This window comes from Cornus florida, unplaced genomic scaffold (assembly GCF_030987335.1).
Source record: "Cornus florida cultivar Cherokee Brave unplaced genomic scaffold, ASM3098733v1 CherokeeBrave_3.0.0_Hap2_Chr07, whole genome shotgun sequence".
Classification (NCBI taxonomy): Eukaryota; Viridiplantae; Streptophyta; class Magnoliopsida; order Cornales; family Cornaceae; genus Cornus; species Cornus florida.
This window is the reverse complement of record NW_026775577.1, coordinates 28615385-28627591: the sequence shown is the minus strand read 5'-3', so window position 1 is coordinate 28627591 and position 12207 is coordinate 28615385.

The following is a 12207-nucleotide window of genomic DNA, read 5'->3' as shown; positions in this document are numbered from 1 at the left end:
TCCAAGAGCCATAGAGTACTACTACAGTATTAGTAGCATTTAATTGATGTTTACATAGTTAATTAATACTCTTTTTGATGGAATGAGAGATGGATATATATATATATATATATATATATATATATATAATTATATATCTATTATACGTGGAAAGTATTATACATATATATATTGTATAATATATTGGTATATGTATATATCATTTAAGGTGAATAAAGTATTAGTCTTATTTGGTATATATGGATAGGCTGGTTATTAAATTAATTATATGCATATGATATGCACGGAATGCCTAGGTATGGGTTATTTTATTGATAAGTTAATTTGCCTATGTATGAATTGTTTGGTTGGTAAATTAATTTCTAAGGTTTGGTACATGGTTGAATTGTAGGCATGGATAAGTTGCCAAATGTGTAAATATATTGCCTAAGTATAGGGATGAATAAAATATAAATAGGAAGCATGGATGAGTTGCTAAGTTAAAAGTATAAAAATATATACTTAAGGAAGCATGGTTGATTGCCAAGGTATAAATAAATATACTTTCAGGAGGCATGGTTGAATTGCCAATATATAAATATATATCTATTTATAATGGCATGGTTGATTTGCCAAGGTGTAATTATATTGCTATGGGTTTGATGATTAAAACATATCATCTATGATTATTGTATGTATAAGGTGGATTAGGATTAGATATTCTTAAATTAGAATAGTCTAATACTTACAGGTTAGTGTATTATTTTATACACATTAATAAAATAATACTGGGGGTGACATAGATGATTTGTCAAAACCTAGATGTTGGCTGTGTGATTTAAATACTCAAAATCATTATTAGTTTTGGAATTAAATATAATATTCTTTTAATTATATTTTATTATTTAAATTATTAAATTGCCGTGTAGGATGGAATTAAGGTTAGGGTAGTTTCTTTAAAAAGAAATTGTGGATTGGACTAGATATGATTATTCTTTAATCATTGATAATGGTTTTGGAATTAATGCACCTAGCTATAGATGTTATTATACTGTATACAATTAGTTATATATATATATATATATATATATATGTATATAATGGTATATTAAGGTTAAACTTTATTAGGTTTGCTTTTGATTAGAGATGATCTATTTATTGGTTTTCAGAGGTCTGGTAGAGAGAACTTGCTTGTAGGGTTTAACCCACGATTTATTTTTCAGGTTATTAGAATTTCAAGTCTCAAGGTTGAGGATCGGCAGCTGGAGGACTTATCCATTCTTTCGGTTTATTTAAAAGTATGATATTATTATTATTTTCATTTAAGGTTAGTATTTAATAATGAACTTTTGGATAATGGACTTTTGTTAAGGGGTCCTTCAGTTACAGGATTCTCGAGTTGTAAATTTTGGAGAATTAGTAATGAAACTTTTAGTTAATAGTTTTCTTCAGTGATTTATTTATTATTTATTATTCATCTTTGTATTCTGTGCTTGTTTAAATGCTAAATTGTTTTGATATTCCCGTGTTTTCAGGTGTGGGCTTGGCCAACCTATACGTGGAAATTCGAGGGTATCACAGGCTACCCCACCTCAGTCACCATCTCATAAGACTAAGGATGACCATATGCCATCCACCTCTGCGGCTCATCTTGCATTTACACCATCACCATCTCCACCACATGCTGGCACTGAGCATTCACCAGTACTATCTCCACCACACCAGCCAGCTCAGCCAGCTCAGGAGCGTGATAGGCCCGTGCCTAGATATGCGCATATGGCAGTCGACCATGAGTTAGTGTTCGACACGGCCTTTTTCTTCAGATCGGTGCTGACTCGATCAGCTTAGCACGATATCATTCAGAGGGGCCTGACAGCTATTCTTGCCCCAGTCATAGAGCCAGTCTACCCGCGGCTGGTACGGTTGTTCTACCAGAACCTCCGACCATCCCCGCGTACCACAGTAGAGCTGGTCACTTCTGTAGATGGCCATCAGATCACTATCACAGTGGACTCACTAGCCCGTTCTTGCCACTGCCCACATCACTGTCCTCCAAAGCTTCAGGAGACATATCCGAGGCTATACATGCCTTCTTATGCTGACATGGCAGTTTTTCTTATAGGTCACCATGCTGCTGGCGAGACCTTCGCCACCCGGACATTCTTTCCAGATGACCTGTGGTTTATCGATTCCGTGCTCTTCTGGAACATCTACATGGCAGGACACAAGATTTAGAGGAGGGAAGATTATTTGACAGCCCTCTATGCCTTCTACACTGGGCACTGGGTATCTATTCTCGTGCTCATCTGGAGCGTGATGAGGAAGCTATATGATGAGTATATTAGCAAGGAGACGCCTGGACTGGCTAAGTCTCTCCCATTCAGCCACCTCATCACCCAGATTCTTATTGACCAGCGCTACCCTATTGATCCTCGGGAGCACCCCGAGAGAGGTTCCTGTCACTTTCTGAAGAAGGACTGGACCAAGAGCTACAACGCCATTATTACTAGACTGCAGGACCACGCAGTAGTGGCTGTAGAGGAGCTAGAGGCTGAGGAGGAGGCTCAGGTAGCAGCACAGGCAGCAGATCCCGCAGTGGATGACGCACCAGTCGATCCAGCTGCTGAGCATATAGATATTGACTTAGAGCGCCTTGCAGAAGACACAGAGCAGTACTCTCCAGCTGGGTCGCCCATTCACGAGCAGGAGCAGACTCAGGAGCTTTCTTCTGACTCTTCTATACCTGAGGCTCCAGATCTGAGCCCCGGCTTTGGAGTATGCCTGTAAACTCTTGAGGATGCTGTTGTTGCCATACAAGCTGATCTTACAGCCCATAGAGCTGATTTTGCTGCCTTCCGCACGGATGTCACGACTATGTTCCGAGATCTATCCAGAGATATCCGCGGAGCCCGACCTGCCCGTCCTACCTCATCCTCCTGAGTTCCTAGTTCCTTTTATCTCATAATCTCTTTTTACTATTGATACTTTATTTTTGTCACTGTACAGTACTATTATTTTTACAGCCGGTCTGTCGGCTTTGATATTTCTGTTGTACCTGCACTTTATCTGTTTTATATATCTATTTTTATTGTGGATGTCATATGATTATATTCTCATAACTGTATATTTGACTCCATCAGGTGCATCACAGTGACTTCAGTGAGAGAGTGCTACCCAATTTTCGGGACCACCCTTATACCTCTCTCATTTCTTCATCTGTTTATCCCATTTACACTTGCATGTCCACTGTAAACTAATTATCCCATTTTATTATCTGATGAGTTTATCCAAGTGCCAATTTTTAGGACCACAGTTCATCCCAAGTTTGGGGGGGCCATGCCACCCACTTTGGATACTTCAGTCCCGATCATTCTTGCTTAGTTGCACTGGTATACTCTTTCCTTTGTTCTCTTTGCACATTGAGGACATTGTGCCATTTAAGTTTGGGGGTAACCGTGCTTTGCAGTATTAGCTTTAAATTTCAAGATTTTGAGCATGACTTGTGTATTTGAGGGATATTTTTATGATTGGTCTATATCTAGCTATGATTTTGATCTTTTGAGGACTATATTGCTTAAAATTTAAAAATGCTTAACTTAAGAGTCCAATACTCCTTGTATGCTTTATGGTAGCCATTTAGGAGTAAATTTTTCGAAAGATTGATATCATGCTTGCACTTGTGGTCCACATCATCATGATTTTGTGATTGTTTTGAGATTCACTCTAGGATTCTACACTAGCACAGAAATACACTAGCATTCATTTGTGGGGTACATGTTTTGTTGATTATTAAATTAGTTATATTCCAATTGGGCTAGTAGTGCATTGAAAACTTTCATTCTTGATAAAGGTGGATAACAATCCCTTTTCACTAAGTAGCCGCGATTCTAGTCTCATCAAGCACTGAACTTCTCACGCCGAAAGGTGGAGGGCCCAAACTCTAGGTTAATAATTGAAAAAAAAAAAAAAAAAAAAGAAAGTTGCAAAAGCAATAAAAAAAGTGAAGACTTCTCCCAAAAGGTGAGAAGTGGGAAATGATTAGATGGTTGTTGTCTTGATTTGTAGCCTAGTTGTTTTGAGCTTGTAAGTCCGTAGGGGTATTTGAATGCCTAATGTCCTAAAGCCGTCTAGTTTGGGAGTCATTGACCTAACGCTCGACCTTATGAGTCGCTAGAAAGCTTAATAGATCAACACATTGCACCATGCTTCCATCTTTGATCCTAAAAAAAAAAAAATCGAGTGAAAAGAATAAGCGCACCTAAAACAATAAAGCTTTAATAAAAGGTCCACTTTTTGTCTTGATGATCGGTACTAGATTTGTGTATTAGTTCGAAGGTAAGGATGTGATCATTTCTCTAGTTGGCTAAGATAGCAACATATTTGATGCCGGTCCACTCAAAAAGGATTCTAGAGTTGTTTTGATTTGCATGATCATTTTCTTGATATGTGGAGGACCATATTTGTTTGCTTGATGTTGAGATTTTGGGAGATTGCTTAGAAAGGGTTGAAAAATTTCATACTTAAGGTAGTTTTCTCCCGATGCTTGTTTGCAATATTGGTACCTCTTTTGAAAGAATGAGCTTAATGTTTGTGGGTACCATTTCTGGAAACCTTCACGAGACTTCACTCGTCCACTAAGGGTAACCTAGGGGTTTAAAAGGCTTGTTGCATGTGCTAAGTGCAATCGTGTTCCCTACGAAAGTGGCGTTATCCATTTATTGTTTTCTAGATTTATACTTGTATAGTTGTTCATTTCATTCCTTTACTTTCTAGTTCATTGCTAGGAACTAGCAATATTTAAGTTTGGGGGTGTGATGAGCGCTAAAAAGTGCGTATTTAAATCCCTTAAGCTTAGGCATTCTAGTACCGTTATCTATCTTACTCTACCGTTTTAGATTGATTTCGAATTATTTCCATTTTCAGGCACTTATCCCGAAAACAAGCTAACTCAGCCAAATAAGAGCTTAATTGAATCAATTCTGGGATTAAACAAAGAAAGGAGCAAAGTGGAGAAAGAAGGAAGCAAATGAAGCCAAAGGTGGGAAGCAGCAAAGTTTGATCGATCCAACTTCAAGGTTCGATCGATCGAACACTGATCGATCTCAGCACTTCAAGATAGATCCAAACCTTGACCCAAAAGCAAAAAGTCCAAAGTTCGATTGATCCAACACCACCCTTCGATCGATCGAACACTTTTTTCCTTATTCAAATGATTGATCTTATCCACAGCTGTACCACCCACTAACCACTTTTGTCCTTTTTCCAAAAATATCTCCCAAAATATCTCGGATTTGTCTTTTCCCAAAAAACTTAACCAGTTGGATCGATCCAGCCTCAGTTCGATGGATCTCAACCAGTTCGATCGATCCAAGTCCAAGGTTCGATCGATCGAACTCCTCTAGTGCGAAAAAGTTAAAAAGCCAGCTTATTCAATCCGTCCCCTATCCAATCATTAGAGAATATTCTTTGCATGACCCCAGCTCATTTTGTGTGTCACTTGACCTACCTATAAAAGGAATATGATGCAGTTTTTGAGGGAGATATACAAGGAGACTTAGCATTTGGTAGATACAACTTTAGAGGCTATTCTTAGTGTAGAAGAAAAGAGGAGGAGGCTAGAGACACCATTGGAGTTCTTCATCAACGAGGAGCAGATTTCTTCCATGGAGTTAGCCCTTGAGGGTTGGAGCAACATCACCATAAGTGGCTAGACATCTTATTGGGGCTAGAGTTAGCCCCAAGCATGCTTTCTATATCTTAATCTTGCGTATTATTGAGGGATTAGTGTTATAATTAATGTTTTGACACTTTAATATATTTAGATCTTGATTGTTCATTGATTTATGTGGTTAAATGCTTTCAATTGATCATTTCATTATATCCATATGTCTATATATGTTAAAATAGATGTTCATGTGTTTGTCTCTAGATTTTGTGTTATTGATGCATGTCTATGTGTATTGATGCTATAGATTTCAAGATTGTCAAAACATAGTGCTTAATGGAATGCTCTTGTGATTTTCTTGATGGTTCATACTTATTCCTTGATGGATTGTGCCTCTCCCCTAGTTTATTTTCATGCAATGTAGTTGTAGTGTAGTGTTAAATGGGAGGACAATCCATACTTGTTGTTTGATGATCTAAGCTTTTGAATGCAAATAGCATATGTCTCTATCCTTGTGTTGTATTTGGATTGTGAGCTTAATGAAAGGATTAATGACTTGTTTTGATCTATTGTGCCTTTTCACATGTTGTTTAGACAATATATGCTTCATTACTTAGATATATTGTGCCTTTCACATGATGTTTAGACAATACATGCTTAATTAGTCATCCTTGCTTGTTGAATCAGCCAAACACACACACACACCAATATTGCAACACATAATTTGCCCTCATTAGTTACTTATCAATGGTATAAAAATGCATTACTTAGTGGTGATCTCTAAACCCCAAGACTATTCTCTCTCTTATTTGCTGTTAATTGCATTCTTTTGTTATCACTTAGTTTAATTTAGTTGCTCTCTAATATAATCAACCAACCAACTAATTGTTTGATCACTCAACCTACTAGCCCTAATAGCAATTCCACAACCTTGTTCGATCCTCACAATCCCTTGGGATGATCCCTACTCACCCTATCTATATTTGTAGTGAAAGGTAGTAGTGGCTTCTATAAATGTAAAACCCTTGGCCTTTGTCTTAATACATACTCTTAAGCTTGATGGTAGTGCGACCTCCGTCCATCAGGTTAGTTGGGGACACAAGTGTGTGATCAGCCAACTATTAATTTAATAACATGGAGTAATAGCGCTATGTGCGCTAGGATTGTAAGCATATGGTCATAAAATTTGGTAGATATACATAAATCTAGCCAATCTATTGGACCTGGACATGCATCAATATGGTATGCTATTTAGGATGGGATAGTTACACTATTAATACGAGTCGAATAATCTAAAATGATTAGTTTAATATGCTTTACACTAGATATGGATTCGGTTTAATTACAACACCCTAATAATGGTGGATGTTAATGTGGCGGTATTCTTAAGGTTGTGGTAGATAAAGATCACTGTAATGCCACTATGGTTTATCAAGGGTGTCGGAGGTGCAGAACATCTTCTTAGAAATTTCAGAAGTGGTCACCAAGACGGAAGGAGGATTTCGTGCTGGTAGGTACTTATTAGAATGACGCCAAGAGAGAATAGTGGACTGGTTAAATCTTCATCAGTCTATTTGTAATCAGGACACTATTCACGAGGGTGTCATTTGGAGGAGTTGTTGATGTTGCACTTGGAGGAGGAACCAAAGTTTCTACACTGTATAAAATGTGAAATTTTTTTTTTAAAATTTATTTAAGGGTCATAATTCACAACAATTAGTCATTGCTACGACATTGATGACTATATGGAGGATGGAAAAGTTCCATATTCAATTGAAACGAGACAATGAGTGAAATTGACACTTACTTATATTAGAGAAGTAGGGTGTGTCAAAGACAGGATGGTGAGATCGATCATCTATTTAAGGAAAAGGTGCACGGTGTGATACCCCTCGGATCCAAGACACGGGTTGATCAAGTCTGACCCGAGTCCGAGGGATATCAAACAATTAAAGTATTTTAAACGAACATAGATTATAAAAATGATTTAAGAAATAAAAGAATAAGCGGAAAGAAACTATAAAAGAAATCCTCAATATAAAAATCCTTAAAATATTAATAACTTAAAATCCTACAATCCAAAATCTCCAATCTTTTAACAACTCGGGAATCCATCTCTAGTGGACCCCTAATATAAAAATCCCAAACTGAATCAAAGTAAAACTGAAGATAAAATCCAAATCGAATATCTGGAAAGAGATCCTACATCGTCGGAAGAATGAGTGACCGTCTCTGCTCCACACGAACTAGCTCAAGCCTAGAACTGACGTACACCTGTAAAATAGGAGTGGGTCAGGCCCATGAACAAGTTCTATCCTACTGCAATCCAAGCAGAGACCCGATACGCATGTACATACTAAATAGTTTAACAATAGCTAATAGTCTATACATAAATATATATCTACACTACTGGACTCTCGCTAGACTATGAAGAGGGTCTCAACCTGAATAGAAGGCATCACACAAATCGCACCTGAGTGGGTATGAGTACCTAAGCCTAAACAGGGTATACCTCAATCCCCATAGTCAGCTACACATCCAACTGCATATACGCATCCTAACCGTTGACTCTGAGACTCAAGCTCATGTCACGGTACCATAAAAATATATTTAAACTCCAATTCCATCCATCCACAAGAAATCCATTAAGTCATTCGGCGTAGTCCACCGCACCGACTTACATACATATAAGGAGGATTTATTTAATAACCCGTACCCTCATTCCAAATAGGTAGGACTTAGCAACTTGTGCTGTCCAAACCTAGTATGTCACCGTCCTATACTGGTACATACAATCCATTCCATCCAACAGTTGATACCAAACATAAACAATGCACATAGCAACTGAGCCGTAATAAGCATAAATAGAGATATAGACTCACATGTTAACTCCAGTAATTGATAACCCAAAATCATAAAACATATCAATTAATACCATGATGAATATAAAATAAATATATAGGTTATCATATTCACCCCATATCTCCATTATAAATTATCATATTTCTGAGCATGCAGATAATTCATCATTCTCGTCCACGAGTCCATGACAAGTATAATAAACTTAACTATATTAATTATCATGCTTGTCACTATAAATAGCATCATAATAATCCATTTTCCATCCACAGAGAATATAAATTAAGTTCAGTAAAATTATAATTTCCCTGCACTATAATGAACAACTTCCGTCGATGCTTACTAATGTTTAAGCTATAAACACATATTGGTTTATTAAACTTTAATCCACTCTCACAAGTGTTAATTAGACTTAGAACATCTCAAAACACCCAAGTATAGCTTCCTACAGCTTCTGCAAAATCCAAAATCCGAGTTCCGTAGCCAAATTGATCGCAGAATACGCAAAACTGGAAGCCCGTGAAAGAGCCTACTCTTTCAAATGAAAGAGCCTGCTCTTTTAACCGAAAGAGCCTGCTCTTTGGTTGCAAAGAGCTTGCTCTTTGCTTCTATGAGCCGTCTCTTTGCAAACTTAAAGCGTTTCTTATCTGTTCTTCATACTTAGAGTTCTTAAGTGTCTAAATTAGATTCCAATGTGCTTCAAGAAATATTTTAATTCCCTATTCAATCAACACTATCCCTTAAACAGGAAGTACACAGAGAATTCACCAAATTCATACATCTCTGTAAGACATACAGAAATACTTATACAGACTTTTAACATTTAATGCTCTAAGTTCAATTCTGTATTATTCTGTTCTTGGAGACTTTAACCCTACTCTAAACCATTGCTAAACCATCCATTACAGTCATAATTCTACTTAGAAAAAACTTAGAAAATCAACCCCCAAGAAGCCACTTCACTGAAAACTGAAGACACCACAAACAGAACATAGTAAAAACTGGAAAATAAAAGTAGAGCTGGCTCCCCAAATATTGGAGCCGCCTCCAATAGCCTTGGAGCCGACTCTAATTGCCTAAGAGCCGCCTCCACCTCAAGGAGAGCCGGCTCCAATCAAGGGAGAGCCGGCTCTCCCCTCCTCTGCCTCGTGTTCTCTTTTCCGGCTACGTTTAACCCTTCTACAGATCACCGTTTTGATTTCCAGAAATTTTTAAGTAATTCCTAGTAAATTCTAATGTTGGTTTAAGCCTTGATTATACTTACTAATATGGATTTAACCAAGCACAATGCAAGATCAGTTCCAAGCTTTAACAGTTTATCAAACCAAACCTAGGACTAACAGTTTGCGTCCTAGTAACAGATAGCCTATCTATTTTTGTTTTAAAATCATATAATAAACCTGGAACCAATTTAATATGCAAAGAACACGAGTATAAGGGAGAGAGTAAGGTTAGAACTTGCCTTTGAGATCTTTGTTCAAAATCTTTACGCCGTCTCTAAAGCTTTCCGACGATTCCCACTGCAAAACTACTCTGTTGCTTCTCTATCTCTAGAGACGTGAATAGGGTTTTGTTTGTTTTCTAAAACCCTATACAGACATCTCACATATATTTATAGGGTTTTACTAAACCCTAGATTAATTCCAACCCTCCTAAAAATCCTCACCGACCCAAAGAAACCTAATAAAACCTACGTCGGCAACAACTGACTTTTAAAACAAAACCCTATTTAAAAATACAATTAAATTAAAATAATTACCATTTAAATTAAATTAATCAAACCATTTTATTAAATTAGATTAAATCAATTAAACAGTTAAATTAAATCAAGTAAAGCATTTAATCCTAATTAAAAAAATAACTAAATGCAATCAAAACACAACCATGAAAACAATTAAACTAAAACAAGGTATAAACATAAAACCCAATAAACTCATAATGAAATTTAAATAAATTTTCAATTAAAACAAACCAATTCATAATTAAATAAATAAAAATATAATTTAAACAATAAAATAAATTCCAAACCTATCCTTTTTAAATTAGGGGTATTACACACGGTGTGTATGCAAAACTCATAGTTTGTTGACTTTTGATAAATGGAATTACCGATTGACTTTCCATATCGATTGGTTTATCACAGATCAGTATGTAAGAATTTAGTTGCAGCGTTAGCTTTTGTAGATGCTCCAATTTAACAATGGGTGCAGACGAAAGCTGGTGGTACCAGACTAACGGTATTTTCTGTCAACAAATTGGAGAGAGGATGTAAGGACTGAGGTTCACAACTTTTAGTTCTTTAATTATTTTTCTGGTGAAAACATGATGCTTCACTGTATGAAGCAGATGTTGGGAGGACAGGCAGGAGGAGGGACATAATGATTTGGTATCCCAGTCTAATATTTATTAGATAATCGAGATATACCATCGAGATTATTGGATCCTTGCAGCCATTTTCTATACTGCAGTGGAAATGATAGAGCATTTTCACGGAATTAGTTGAGGGATTGCTGACTATTTAAAAGGATCAGGATTTTGGTTGGGATGTTGATTAGTTTCAATATTAAATCAACTCAATTCTGGTTTATTTTGAACTGGTGGGACATCAGTTCATATGAATAGAGGGGATTACAAGACGACTTAGATACATCAAAGTGGTGATTCACACTTTGCATTAAGTTCTATCTGGTGGAAGGGAATAGGGAAGTGGACGCTCTCAATAATCGATAGGATATTTATATCTTTCGATTCATTGTTGAGTTCGCAATTGAAGTTTTACCCTGTATAATAATAACACTGGCTGTTATCACAAAAATTAAGAAAGTCAACTATAAATATTGGGGTTGATCTTCGTGGAGGTGTTACTTTTCTCAACTAGAGCTTAAGGTACTGACGGAGGATTAGTAGTTTCTGTTAGTGTTGTTAGAATGAATGTGATTTAAAATCAGCACTTCTTCTCCATGCACTGGGACAATTATAAGGTACATCAGGATATCGAATGTCTGGTCAAGTGAACTGGATGATGTAGGACATGTTTAATTTGTCTATTTGGATAGGTTGGTTTTAAATTAATGTCATGCGTATGATGTGCATGTTGGGACTATGTGTGATTTAGTTCTTCGTTAAGTTAAAATCGATATATGGTAGAATTAAGGCATGGTTGATTTGCTAAAGTATAACTAAATATACTTAAGGTGGCATGGTTGATTTGCCAAAGACATGGTTGAATTGTTGGCATGGTTGATTTGCCAAAGTATAACTAAATATACTTACGGTGGCGTGGTTGATTTACCAAAGACATAATTGAATTGTCGGTATGGTTGATTTGTCAAAGTATACCTAAATATACATAAGGGGGCATGGTTGATTTGCCACAGTATCACTAACTATACTTAAGGAGGCATGGTTGAGTTTCCAAGATATGAATAAATATATTCATACTGACAAGGTAGAATTGCTAAAATTTCATAACCTTTTTTATGGTTGGATGCATTGAAATTCGGTGGCGCTTATACACAGAGGATGAGTCTACATGAAAACGGAAATGAATTTTAAAAGCAAATAATTCAAAGTTTCGTGAATTCTGAGGACGGAATTCCTTTTGTTGGGGGGAAGAATATAATATCCCTAATTTTAAAAAGGACCTAATTGAAATTTAGTTATTGTATTTGATGTGCTTATGTGGATATTTGTTTATAATGAAT